Raw genomic sequence first — 15,346 nt, forward strand, 5'->3', positions numbered from 1 at the left:
TACCAGCGCCACATGTCAGCACCGTATGGCGGTAGTTACGTGCTCCCGGGCCAGTATGGCTCAACTACCTCAACAACTGTGTCCCGTAATTACCCTCTCGCTCATTGTGTTCAAATCAATATTTAATGAGGTCAAGACTAATCAAATTGAGTCAAAATAATCCCATCTATGATTTTAATGTGTTTTTTTCCGACAATCTTTTGCAGCTCTCAATGTCTTCATATTTTACTTGTACTAAAATTCTTACTCTTAGTCTAAAATAATTTTTTCCTGCCCTGTCGAGGTCCTTCGTCCTGTTCGTCTCTCTCAGGTGGAAGTCTTATGTCTACTCCCAGGTGGGTACAGGTACAGGAGTAGCTACTACTCACAGGTGGGTACAGGTACAGGAGTAGCTACTACTCACAGGTGGGTACAGGTACAGGAGTAGCTACTACTCACAGGTGGGTACAGGTACAGGAGTAGCTACTACTCACAGGTGGGTACAGGTACAGGAGTAGCTACTACTCACAGGTGGGTACAGGTACAGGAGTACCAACTACTCACAGGTGGGTACAGGTACAGGAGTAGCTACTACTCACAGGTGGGTACAGGTACAGGAGTAGCTACTACTCACAGGTGGGTACAGGTACAGGAGTAGCTACTACTCACAGGTGGGTACAGGTACAGGAGTACCAACTACTCACAGGTGGGTACAGGTACAGGAGTAGCTACTACTCACAGGTGGGTACAGGTACAGGAGTAGCTACTACTCACAGGTGGGTACAGGTACAGGAGTAGCTACTACTCACAGGTGGGTACAGGTACAGGAGTAGCTACTACTCACAGGTGGGTACAGGTACAGGAGTAGCTACTACTCACAGGTGGGTACAGGTACAGGAGTAGTTACTACTCACAGGTGGGTACAGGTACAGGAGTACCTACTACTCACAGGTGGGTACAGGTACAGGAGTACCAACTACTCACAGGTGGGTACAGGTACAGGAGTAGCTACTACTCACAGGTGGGTACAGGTACAGGAGTAGCTACTACTCACAGGTGGGTACAGGTACAGGAGTAGCTACTACTCACAGGTGGGTACAGGTACAGGAGTAGCTACTACTCACAGGTGGGTACAGGTACAGGAGTACCTACTACTCACAGGTGGGTACAGGTACAGGAGTACCAACTACTCACAGGTGGGTACAGGTACAGGAGTAGCTACTACTCACAGGTGGGTACAGGTACAGGAGTAGCTACTACTCACAGGTGGGTACAGGTACAGGAGTAGCTACTACTCACAGGTGGGTACAGGTACAGGAGTAGCTACTACTCACAGGTGGGTACAGGTACAGGAGTAGCTACTACTCACAGGTGGGTACAGGTACAGGAGTAGCGACTACTCACAGGTGGGTAAAGAAGTAACCGACTTCTGATCTCTGTTAGCAGGCTAAGAACCTTCCCTTCACATAGCTCATGTTAAACCTTTTACTACTAGTTTTACTTGAAACACTCGCTCATCGGTTGACAAGTAGGTCCCTAGTTATTGCTAGGTGAACAGGGGCGAACAGTTAGAGATTGGCGCCCAGTCAATCCTGCCTAACCCAGGGGCTCCAACCCCGCCGAAGTCACCCCTAGAGGCGGACAGTGAGTGTACTACCACCGCGCCACAAAGACTGCTGTACCATCACTATATAATCACTCCTGCCAGTCTTGGGCGGAAGTGTGAAGTTGGTCCCCCACATGCAGACGATGAGTCACAATAACGGGACTGAGGAAATGTTGACCGAATCACACCATCACACACGACCACGTTTCGGTCCGTCCAAGACCATTTTCGATTTCACAACGGTCCAGGACGGACCGAAACGTCGTTTCTTAATCCTCGAATGAAGAAGGGAGCCGGTCGGCCGAGCGGACAGCACGCTGGACTCGTGATCCTGTGGTCCCCGGTTCGATTCCGGGCGCCGACGAGAAACAATAGGCAGAGTTTCTTTCACCCTATGCCCCCTGTTACTTAGCAGTAAAATGCCCCCTGTTACTTAGCAGTAAAATGCCCCCTGTTACTTAGCAGTAAAATGCCCCCTGTTACTTAGCAGCAAAATAGGTACCTGGGTGTTAGCCAGCTGTCACGGGCTGCTTCCTGGGGGTGGAGGCCTGGTCGAGGATCGGGCCGCGGGGACACTAAAGCCCCGAAATCATCTCAAGATAACCTCTTGGACGGTCGGGGATTGAACGCCGACCTGCATGAAGCGAGACCGTCGCTCTACCGTCCAGTCAAAGTGGCTGGGTCATTGAACCGAACCATCCCGTGAACGATCTAACAAGCTGTACCTTCCTTAAAATGCCTTCCACAAGTGGTATAGAGTGCCCGTGGCTCTAGCTTGACTCTAAGAGAGCTAGAGAGTGACCCTCGACTGTCCTCTTCTTAATGAAGCTATCTTAATTCCGGGTTATGCGCTGGAGGGTGCGTGGGTCGGCATGCGTAGTGCGGTGAATAAGAGCTCTTATGGCAGGGTGAGCGCATGATCACGCGCACCACCCTGCCCTGAGTGGGAGGCCACACCTTGAATATTGCATGAAAGAGCCGATTGTTGCTTTGTAATTGGATACAGCAGGTGAGAGCGGGCAGCGGAATTGGCGTTTGAGTGGTGGGCATTGAAGGAGGAGTGGGGGGGGGGGGTTAGGTTAGGGAAGGGGAGGGGTTTCTTCGAATGGAGGAGGCTTCTTGAAGGGGAAGGAGTTACGGAGGGTGTTATTGGAGGAGGAAGAGAGTTCTGGGAGAGGGAAGAGACGTCTTAGAGGGAGGGGGGTTCTTACAGGGGAGAGAACGGGGTTCCGGAAGAGGGAGAGGGTTCTGGGGGAGATCTGGGGAAGACGAGGGGATTCCAAGAAAGAAATGGGGTTCAGGAAGTGGGGGAGATTAAATGAGGGGGGCGGGGTCATGATATGGGGGGGGAGGGTGTTCGGAGAGGAAGATCTGGAAGGAGGACGGAGTATATTGGAGTGGGAGAGGATTGGACGTATCTGGAACATATTCAGGGAAGGGGGGGGGGGTGGTTAGTGAGGGTCGTGTTGGGAAGGGGGGGGGGGAGTGAGGGGTCATTGCAGATTGCATTAATCTTAGAACATTTGGAAGACGGGCCTCGGGGCCTTGCTTGACCCTGCAGGCACATCTAGGCGAGTACACACACACCACGACACTGGAAGACAGAAGAGTAAGGGGAGACATGATTACTAGCTACAAAATTCTCAGAGGAATTGACAGGGTAGATGATGATAAACTGTTTAACAAGGGTGGAACGCGAACAAGAGGACACAGGTGGAAACTGAGAACCCAAATGAGCCACAGGGACGTTAGAAAGATTTTTTTCAGTGTCAGAGTAGTTAACAGGTGGAATGTATTAGGCAGTGATGTGGTGGAGGCTGACTCCATACATAGTTTCAAATGTAGATATAATAGCGCCCAATAGGCTCAGGAATCTGTACACCAGTTGAATAACAGTTGAGAGGAGGGACCAAAGAGCCAGAGCTCAACCCCCGCAAGCATAACTAGGTGAATACACACACACTCTTTTATTTCATAATAAATACTTTCCTGTTTTTCTATAAACCTATCATGTAGCACCGTCAACTGACAACCGAATGACCCCGGGTTCGATTCCCGGGCAGGGCGAGACGTTTGTGCACGTTTCCTAACATCTGATTCACTGTTCATCTAGCGGTTAACAAATAATTGCCGGAGATTCAAGCAACTGTTGTGGGTTGCATGCTTGAAAGATTGTTGTAAGGACCCTGTTTACCATTTTTTATACATTGATTACTTGTTTCAATTTTTCTCTTGTTTAAGAACAGATAAATCGCTACGTTTTTCCCCTGGTGTTTTCATATGGTTTTGCATGTTAACTTTATTTATATTTAATTTATTTAATAATTAACAAGAATGTTAATTAATGATTACTTGTTTTGCTTGATCATAGTGGGTTTTTTATCATATCATTTCCTATGCTCTGGAACATTTAAATTTCAGGTCATTTATGAGACTTGCGATCTCGTTTCTCATTTAAATTACCCTTCCTGAGGTTTATCATATATAGTGTTAACATTTGGGTTAACCCTGGAAACACAAACCGAAACTGTCTCTATTTTCCGCTTGTTACAACTTGTAATAAAGTTGTTACATCTTGGCTTAACGTGTTTATGACGTATTAGAACGTTATTACAACTTGCTATATTGGTTGTTATAACTGGTTAGGAGGTGTTAAAACTTGTTCGAACGTTGTACCAACGTCGTAGTTTCGGTGTGTGTTTGGAGGGAAGATCTTTCACGACTAACTTGCCAGTTCAATCATGCACTGAATGTCATCACTCTAAAGCAATGTGTAATTTTCTTTGATATGCTTGAGCATGATGGCTGTGGGTAGTGATCACGTGCAACACTGCAGCTCCCAGAATGATGTATAATCTGTTGGGAAATATATACTTTAGTTCCTCCTAATTTATCTCAACATTTTCTTCCGCCAAGTATATTCTTAATATGGCGCTCAAAAATAGAAAAAAGTGTCTTTATAACTAGATTGTCTTGTTTGATGTGGGTGTTGTACGAGACTGGCTGTGAGACGAATATATCTAGAAAATAAGATTGTCTGTCTATCGTACTGTCGACTTGGGTACCGCGTGCGTGTGTACTCACCTAGTTGTACTCACCTAGTTGTGTTTGCGGGGGTTGAGCTCTGGCTCTTTGGTCCCGCGTCTCAACCGTCAATCAACAGGTGTACAGATTCATGAGCCTATCGGGCTCTGTCATATCTACACTTGAAACTGTGTATGGAGTCAGCCTCCACCACATCACTTCCTAATGCATTCCATTTGTCAACCACTCTGACACTAAAAAAGTTCTTTCTAATATCTCTGTGGCTCATTTGGGCACTCAGTTTCCACCTGTGTCCCCTTGTGCGTGTTCCCCTTGTGTTAAATAGACTGTCTTTATCTACCCTATCAATCCCCTTCAGAATCTTGAATGTGGTGATCATGTCCCCCCTAACTCTTCTGTCTTCCAGCGAAGTGAGGTTTAATTCCCGTAGTCTCTCCTCGTAGCTCATACCTCTCAGCTCGGGTACTAGTCTGGTGGCAAACCTTTGAACCTTTTCCAGTTTAGTCTTATCCTTGACTAGATATGGACTCCATGCTGGGGCTGCATACTCCAGGATTGGCCTGACATATGTGGTATACAAAGTTCTGAATGATTCTTTACACAAGTTTCTGAATGCCGTTCGTATGTTGGCCAGCCTGGCATATGCCGCTGATGTTATCCGCTTGATATGTGCTGCAGGAGACAGGTCTGGCGTGATATCAACCCCCAAGTCTTTTTCCTTCTCTGACTCCTGAAGAATTTCCTCTCCCAGATGATACCTTGTATCTGGCCTCCTGCTCCCTACACCTATCTTCATTACATTACATTTGGTTGGGTTAAACTCTAACAACCATTTGTTCGACCATTCCTTCAGCTTGTCTAGGTCTTCTTGAAGCCTCAAACAGTCCTCTTCTGTTTTAATCCTTCTCATAATTTTAGCATCGTCCGCAAACATTGAGAGAAATGAATCGATACTCTCCGGGAGATCATTTACATATATCAGAAACAAGATAGGACCGAGTACAGAGCCCTGTGGGACTCCACTGGTGACTTCACGCCAATCGGAGGTCTCACCCCTCACCGTAACTCTCTGCTTCCTATTGCTTAGATACTCCCTTATCCACTGGAGCACCTTACCAGCTACACCTGCCTGTCTCTCCAGCTTATGTACCAGCCTCTTATGCGGTACTGTGTCAAAGGCTTTCCGACAATCCAAGAAAATGCAGTCCGCCCAGCCCTCTCTTTCTTGCTTAATCTGTGTCACCTGATCGTAGAATTCTATCAAGCCTGTAAGGCAAGATTTACCCTCCCTGAATCCATGTTGGCGATTTGTCACGAAGTCCCTTCTCTCCAGATGTGTTACCAGGTTTTTTCTCACGATCTTCTCCATCACCTTGCATGGTATACAAGTCAAGGACACTGGCCTGTAGTTCAGTGCCTCTTGTCTGTCGCCCTTTTTGTATATTGGGACCACATTCGCCGTCTTCCATATTTCTGGTAGGTCTCCCGTCTCTAGTGACTTACTATACACTATGGAGAGTGGCAGGCAAAGTGCCTCTGCACACTCTTTCAGTACCCATGGTGAGATCCCATCTGGACCAACAGCCTTTCTAACATCCAGATCCAGCAGGTGTCTCTTGACCTCCTCTCTCGTAATTTCGAACTCCTCCAAGGCCGCCTGGTTTACCTCCCTTTCTCCTAGCACAGTGACCTCACCCTGTTCTATTGTGAAGACCTCCTGGAACCTCTTGTTAAGTTCCTCACACACCTCTCTGTCATTCTCTGTATACCTGTCCTCGCCTGTTCTAAGTTTCAATACCTGTTCTTTCACTGTTGTTTTCCTTCTGATGTGACTGTGGAGTAGCTTTGGTTCGGTCTTGGCTTTGTTTGCTATATCATTTTCAAAATTTTTCTCTGCTTCTCTTCTCACCCTGACGTACTCATTCCTGGTTCTCTGGTATCTCTCTCTGCTTTCTGGTGTTCTGTTATTCCGGAAGTTCCTCCACGCCTTTTTGTTCAGTTTCTTCGCTTCCATACATGCCCTATTATACCATGGATTCTTCTGTTGCTTCTCGGATTTTTCCCTTTGGGCCGGGATGAACCTGTTTACTGCCTCCTGACACTTTTGGGTAACATAGTCCATCATACCCTGTACAGACTTATCTCTGAGGTCTGTGTCCCAAGGTATTTCACTTAGGAAACTTCTCATCTGTTCATAATTCCCCTTTCGGTATGCCAGCCTTTTGATTCCTAGTTCTTTTTGGGGGGAGATAAGTCCTAGCTCTACCAGGTACTCAAAGTTCAATATACTGTGATCACTCATTCCCAAGGGCGCTTCCATCTTAACTTCCCTTATATCCCATTCATTTAGGGTAAATATCAAATCAAGCATTGCTGGTTCATCTTCTCCTCTCATTCTTGTTGGTTCTTTGGTGTGCTGGCTTAGAAAGTTTCTTGTTGCCACGTCCTTGTTGTGTGTGTGTGTGTGTGTGTGTGTGTGTGTGTGTGTGTGTGTGTGTGTGTGTGTGTGTGTGTGTGTGTGTGTTCACCGAGTTGTGCTTGCGGGGGTTGAGCTCTGCTCTTTCGGCCCGCCTCTCAACTGTCAATCAATCAAGTGTTACTAACTACTAATCCCCCCCCCCCAGGAAGCAGCCCGTAACAGCTGTCTAACTCCCAGGTACCTGTTTACTGCTACGTAACAGAGGTACCAGGTTGAAAAAACTATGCCTATTGTTTCTCGCCGGCGCCGGGAATCAAACCCCGGACCACAGTATTACGTCTCCAGCGTGCTGTCTACTCAGCCACCGGCACCCCACACACACCGGCCGTGTGTGTGTGTGTGTGTGTGTACTCACCTAGTTGTAATCACCTAGTTGTGCTTGCGGGGGTTGAGCTCTGGCTCTTTGGTCCCGCCTCTCAACCGTCAATCAACAGGTGTACAGATTCCTGAGCCTATTGGACTCTATCATATCTACACTTGAAACTGTGTATGGAGTCAGCCTCCACCACATCACTTCCTAATGCATTCCATTTGTCAACCACTCTGACACTAAAAAAGTTCTTTCTAATATCCCTGTGGCTCATTTGGGCGCTCAGTTTCCACCTGTGTCCCCTTGTGCGTGTGCCCCTTGTGTTAAATAGCCTGTCTTTATCTACCCTATCAATTCCCTTGAGAATCTTATGTGTGTGCGTGCGCGCGCGTGCGTCAACTCTCTCTGAAAATAAAATTGTTCATACCCCGTATATATATTTATGCAAAACCTCGATACTTGAGAATAACTTTAATTTATGTTCAGGAAGGCTTGAGTAGTGTAGTGGGGTGCGTTATTATATTGTGCCAGAGAGCCACCAACTTGTCGCCGAGAATGTATATTTATTGTTTTGCGTAGAGTCCTTCGCTAGGTGTGTGTGTGTGTGTGTGTGTGTGTGTGTGTGTGTGTGTGTGTGTGTGTGTGTGTGTGTGTGTGTGTTCTCTGTTCTTAAGTGGTCTTTGGTATTGTGGCCGGGTACGTACGGGTATTGTGGCCGGGTACGTACGGGTATTGTGGCCGGGTACGTACGGATATTGTGGCCGGGTACGTATGGATATTCTTACCAGGTACGTACGGGTATTCTGACCGGGTACGTACGGGTATTCTAATAGGGTACGTACGGGTATTGTGACCGGGTACGTACGGGTATTGTGACCGGGTACGAACTGGGAAGGGGTCAAGAACAAATATTTGGGATGGGACGGGAAGGGAAGGAATGGTGCCCAACTACTTGGACGGTCGGGGATTGAACGCCGACCTGCATGAACCAAGGCTCTACCGTCCAGCTCAAGTGGTTGGGCTTTTTTCAGAAGCAGAGCAGTTACCGTCTCGAGCGCCAGCTAGTTGGCCGAGATAATCTTTGGTCCCCTGACGCTTGGGTTGGTACCCCTGCTAATCTGTGCCCACACTATGCTCAAGGAAAAGATACAAGATAATATATTCGAACGTAGATGTGATTACAAGCAAGGCAAGTGAACGTAGGGAAAGAGCATCAGAGGGTTACCCGGATGTAGTTGGACTCACGGAAACAAAACTTTCAGGAAAGAATTTTTTTTCGGGAATTTGGAGACGGTTGAGGCATTTTAGCGTCGTCGGAACGCTAAGATATTAGGACGACCTTTGACTTACCGGACCAAACTACACCTAAGACTGCTTATCACCACTGAACACTTGTGGTTATCTTAATAGAGGCATTAAGCTGAACACCCAGTTAGTTCCCTGTTTGTTGAATAAGCGCTATGATCTACACCTGCCAGAGTGCAACATGTATACAACACGCTGCACTCCACGCTGTACCTGAGTGCAGGTACACGCTACATGTACACAGAGGGACACACGCAGATACACACAACACATACACAGGGACACACGCAGGTACACACAACACATACACAGGGACACACGCAGGTACACACAACACATACACAGGGACACACGCAGGTACACACAACACATACACAGGGACACACGCAGGTACACACAACACATACACATAGGGACACACGCAGGTACACACAACACATACACATAGGGACACACGCAGGTACACACAACACATACACAGAGGGACACACGCAGGTACACACAACACATATACCAGGGACTCGTGCAGGTACAATACATACACAGAGGAGCACACATACAAAGGTACAACACATACAGACAACACATATACACAGAGGAACACATCTCTCGTACGGGTGGCTGGTGGTGCCCGAGGACCACTGGGCAGTGCTCCTGACCTCACCACCGCCCAGTATGCAGATGAAGGCGTCAGCAGAATGTGTGATGTGATCCCAGGTCAGCACAGCCTGCGGGGTCACCGCTGGCCTGACGTAAACACACCTTTTAAAACTCCAACCAGGCCCCTGATGACCCTTGCATCGCCACAAGTGACTAGTATACTGGTCACTTGTGGCGTTTTCCTTTCCTATATTTCCTGTTTCCTATTTCTTTCTCCTATATTTATTTCCTATGAAGGCGATGAGTCACAATAATGTGGCTGAAGTATGTTGACCAGACCACACACTAGAAGTTGAAGGGACGACGACGTTTCGGTCCGTCCTGGACCATTCTCAAGTCGATTGTGTATATTTACAAGGAATTTATACATGGAAAAATTGTATCCCGTTTCTCTGTGTATACGTACTGATGGTTTGGTTTGGTACAATAGACTAGAACTTGACAATTGTGGTGTTAGTAAGTGATTGTGGTGGTCATAGTAACTCTTCAGAGGTTGATAGGTGTTAAGCCCAACAGTAAACTAATCCATTACATGCACCGAACACTGTGAACTACATCTCTAAACGGATGTTTTAATGTGCTCTATATTTGGCTTATATAGTGAGTTTACTTAAGTCCTGAAATATACTAAGAACTAAATTATACTTGTAAATGTGCCTCCATCACATCACTAGGAAGTGATGTGATGGAGGCTAACTCCATACACAGTTTCAAATGTAAATATGATAGAGCTCGAGAAGCTCAGGAATCTGTAGACCAGTAGATTGACGGTTGAGAGGCGGGACCAAAGTGCCAGAGCTCAACCCCCGCAAACACAACTAAGTAAACACACACACACACACACACACACACACATACACACACACACACACAGACACACACACACACACACACACACACACACAGACACACACACACACACACACACAGACACACACACACACAGACACACACACACACACACACACACACACACACACACACACACACACACACACACACACACACACACACACACACACACACACACACACACACACACACAGACACACACACACAGACACAGACACAGACACACACACACACACACACACAGACACAGACACACACACACACACACACACAGACACACACACACACACACACACACACACACACACACACACACACACACACACACACACACACACACACACACACACACGTGTCCTGACCAATAAGCTAACCAACAATATACCCGACACAAGAATAGCTCCAACCAATAAAAGAGTGTTTCCAAACACAGGCTTCGATACACCTGGCTCAGCCTCGTAAAATATCGGGACTATAGAAGTTAAGAGCAGCACCGGCGCCGGGTATCGACCCGGTGCTCCACCATCACTCTCACGCGGCGAAACTGAGAATGTTGGATCACTTGAACCTACCAATCAATGTGACAAATTAAACAGGTAAATAACGCTGTTTCTCTGCTTATATTTTATGTAAAGCATGAATATAAAAAAGAGTAATGATTCTAGTATAGGTTAGGTTAGATTTCAGATTACATAGTAGTAACATAACTACGTGATACTTGTAATTAAAAAAGAAGCCACCACTAGCTCCTCTAAAACTTTTTCTCTGGATAGCAACACTTAAGTCGGTCCTGGCACACGTCTCTGTAATTAGTGTATGACCTGATTCGTTCGGTAACTTGAGTTTACATTTACCATTTGAGTCGAGGGTCTGTGGGACTGTCTGGAGGAAGCATAATCATGTTTTGGCCGGGTTCGAAGTAGTGTCGAATGGGCACCAATCCTTAACTGTTATCCCCCTGTTCACCCAGCAGTAATTGGGGACCTGGTTGTTATCCAGTTGGCAGGCGTCTAGGGAAAAGCCAGGTGGAAATGGTTTAAGATGAGGCGTAGGAAAGGAAAACTCCAAACCAGTTTACAGGAGTCACAAGTGTACAAAAAGAGTCTTTTACAGATCTATGTTTACTAGTTTTAAGGCTGTCTGAGGCTCCCACGTGCTCACTTCCTAAGCAGATCGACTCTCTTCCTGGTGAGGGACACAGCGGACACTCACTCCCCGCACGCTGTCTTCTTCCGCGTAAATTATAAATATCTTTGCTACTCTGTTATTCAGTGACATCGTGCTTATTGTAGCATTTATGAGAAGTGAGCACGGAACGCGTTTGGGTGGACCCTCCGACACAGTTGGCTGCCGTGGTGTTTGTGTGGATCATCACACACACACACACACACACACACACACACACACACACACACACACACACACACACAAGGTAAACTTGCGAGTTTATTAAATCAAAACAGAGTGAAGGCCCAGATAAACAAACCAACCAAATCATTGAACCAGTTAGAAATTCTTTCAGAGGACCAATCATTCAGCACACAGAAAATAAACATTTTAAATGCAAGCATAAATGCTCTAGAAAGTAAAATACCAAATGAGTGAGGAACGAACAAGAATAATAATAAAAACATTGAAATAATCACAAGTTTTCAGGAGCTGATAGAGCTCAAGGGATGCACTGAGAATATGTAAATAAGGAGAGCGGAAACACAGGGCGTCATGTGAACGAGAAGAGAAAGGTGAATAGAGGATTGGAAATACAAGCTACAGAGAACCTTCAAAAGCACATGGAAGTTTGGAAAGGAATCGTGAATGGAGAAAGAGGAAGTAAGGAATGGAGGTGATGATGAGAGGAAATAACATGCCAGAGAAGGATAAGACACACTTAACATTTGAAGAAGTCGTCAAGCGCCATATTACAGGCTGTGGGGACTAAACAATTGGTGCAGTGTACCACAGTCAAGATGGAAGGCTAAAATTATCTCTCTTATCATTTACATGTTACACCAAATCTATAAGATTCGACATGTTAGGAAAGTGTGTGTGGAAGGAGGCACCAGAGATGTTTAACAGGTACCCATGTTAAGTTAGGCAACACAAGAGATTGAGAAATATGATAAGGAAATATCATGATTGGATAGGAAGTACTGCTAGAATGCTGCTAGCTACATCGTCCCCTCCAGCAGTCTCCAGCACCTTTTAGGACAGAATCCCGATTTTCAGGAGGATTAGAAATTTGCGTTGTTACAGTTGGCTTCAGTACGGGCCCTCTATAAAGTCCACCATGAATCTGATCTCTAACATTATTCAACTGATGTTTGTGAGCTCTCGTACTGGCATCCTGAATGATGTTTGGGGACTGAATATTGTGTGATAGAGGCGGTGCTATATAGCCTCCCTGGCTTGATGTTTGCTTTTGATGATCAGTGATGTTAGAGGGAGCTTTGAGCCCGGTCATCAATACAAGTGAACGCTTCAAGCGCCCTTAAATATGTTTGGCGTTCAACACATAAACACTTGAAGTTAAATAGAATCGAAATGCAACATTAGAGTGGAGGAGCCGTCATTAAAGCCATGTTCTTGTGTTAACTTGGTCTTCTTGAATATAACTAGTTTCACTGTACCTGAGGATACCTTGTTATCTTTGTCGAAACATTATCATGAAGTAAAGGTAAAATAAATAGGTGAAGGCAGTTGTGTCGCGATTACTTAGTAATTTCTTGCTCTAAAAAGATGACGTGAACCGTATGATCCTTCCCCCCTCCTCCGCCCCATACCCCCCCCCCTCCTCCGCCCCATACCCCCCCCCCCTCCTCCGCCCCATACCCCCCCCCCTCTCCATAACACCCAACCTTCCCCCCATTACCATCCCTCCCCTCCCCCCCCCATCATAAACGCCCACGGGTCGGGCCCAACATAGCTTCATCTTGAAGGCCACAAGAAACGCTAGGTATTTATACGCTAAATTACCTCAGTGGGGCGTTACTATTCCACATGGCTGACGAAAAATAGACTTAAAAAAAAAATGTTGTTCCCCGTATTATAATTGATGGTAAGTGAGATAATTATTAGGAGAAAGCGCTAAGCCATTTCGACTATATAGCACTTGGAAGGGGTGTGAGGGATAAGGATTTAGGATAGAACGGAGGAAAGGAATGGTGCCCAATCACTTGGACGGTCGGGGATTGAACCCCGGCTGACATGAAGCGAGACCCTCGCTCTACCGTCCAGCCCAAGGTTGGTGGACTTCATATCAGTGTCCTCTTGTCACTTCTTATGGCAGAACAATATTTGACGTCTCGTTCACATTAACCTCACTTCAGTTTATTAGTATTATCATAATCCAGAGAAATCATACTAAGGTGATATATCAATGTATATATATCATGTGATATATACATCACGTGATATATATACATTGATATATATTACGAGAGTGTGATATCTCTGTGTATGTGAGTTGGGACAGAGTGGACGACGTAAAACTTGGACTGGTTTCAGCAGAGGTCTCCACCACTCACTGCGGTTCAGTAGAATCCCTGCTGTGTAACTTTTAACAAGTCGGAGTGGTTCAGTCGTAGGGTAAGCGGCTGGGAATCCCTGGGTCGCGGGTTCGAGTCGCCTCAGAGCTCCATTTGATTTTCTCATTATTATTATTATTATTATTATTATTATTATTATTATTATTATTATTATTATTATTATAATTATATTCGTATCTCCTCCTGTCCACCATTTCGGAGATAGAAATGAATAACTTAACAGGTATAACTTAAGTAAAATCCGTGCATGTATTTCTTTAAATATGGGAGAAAGAGCCCATATTAAATACAATATATAGACATGTCTATACGTTGTCCCTGGAACCATGGTGAACTACACATCGCTGATAAAGCTGGGAGTTAGGCGGGGATTATTTATATCGTGGTGCTGGGGAATTACAACCCTTCAAAACAGGTTTGGGTCAAGCGCGCATATATCACCACCAGTGGCGCCCCGAGGGAAGATGAACAGGTTTGGAAAATTAGATTAAATCTGCATCGTGTCTGGTGTGTTCACCTAGTTGTGCTTGCGGGGGTTGAGCTCTGGCTCTTTCGGCCCGCCTCTCAACTGGTTTGTTTTTCCTCCACGCCCACGCCCACGTGATCCAGCCGCCCACCTCGCCACCTCAGTCGCCTATCACACGCCCGACCACCCACGCCACTATTCAACGCCAAAATCCGCGCCACGGCCATTCTCATCCCAACGTTGTGCCTGCACAAGACCTCCCTGCACCCAATCTCTAGTAGGACGAGGTGGCCGAGTGGTTAAGGCGTTGGACTGCTAATCCAATAGGGTCTCCCTGCGTGGGTTCGAATCCCATCCTCGTCGCAATATATTTTGGGGGATAGAAATAGCCTATCCCTTTGAGATGTATTTCTTTATCTCAATGAACATACTTGAACTTGAACTTGAACCCTCTCTCTACACATACACCCACTCCACCCTATGCACCCATGCTCATAACCAGCACTGCAGTGAACACCCACATCCTCACTGTACATCAACACATCACTAGAGCCTAAATGCACAAATTAAAATAACATTTACACACAGTTGCAACCATCAACTCATCAGGACGACAGCTTCAACACCTAATTTTACCGGCACCAACTCATCAATAACGTGCTCACGCCGCGTCAGTGGTGTCAACATGTCCCCGGCGTAATATTGCGGTGTCAACGCTTGCAACATTCCAGTGACTCGCCAGGAACAGTAAATGTTGCATTATTGTCAGAATTAATATTTAATGCAACTTCATTTATAATAATTCAACGGATGTAAATCAAACTTTGCAAACAAAATCATTATTTATGATCTTTCTAACAAGCTAGTTCAGACTTTGGGCACTAATAACGAGGTGGTCTGCGAAAATGTGTCCACTGGCCAGGTGGTCCACTGGCCAGGTGGCCCACTGGCTGAAACCAGTTGAGAACCACAGAGACGGAGACTGGCCAATTGAACCACACTTGATGGTGATTACAGATTCACAGGCGGGTTAAAGTAATCAATATTTCCATGGATGGGGTTCTGCGAGTTATTTTATTCCCCCAAGGCCAGCCTCAAG

At 46.1% G+C, this 15,346-nt stretch overlaps 1 non-coding gene across 1 annotated transcript; it reads left to right on the forward strand.

The window, feature by feature from the left end:
- The first annotated feature begins 14,528 nt into the window (after positions 1-14,528).
- On the forward strand, positions 14,529-14,610 carry TRNAS-GCU (transfer RNA serine (anticodon GCU)). Its single transcript has one exon. It is a non-coding gene; the product is annotated as a tRNA-Ser (tRNA).
- The last annotated feature ends 736 nt before the right edge of the window (positions 14,611-15,346 follow it).

Source organism: Procambarus clarkii, chromosome 40 (genome assembly GCF_040958095.1).
Source record: "Procambarus clarkii isolate CNS0578487 chromosome 40, FALCON_Pclarkii_2.0, whole genome shotgun sequence".
NCBI lineage: Eukaryota > Metazoa > Arthropoda > Malacostraca > Decapoda > Cambaridae > Procambarus > Procambarus clarkii.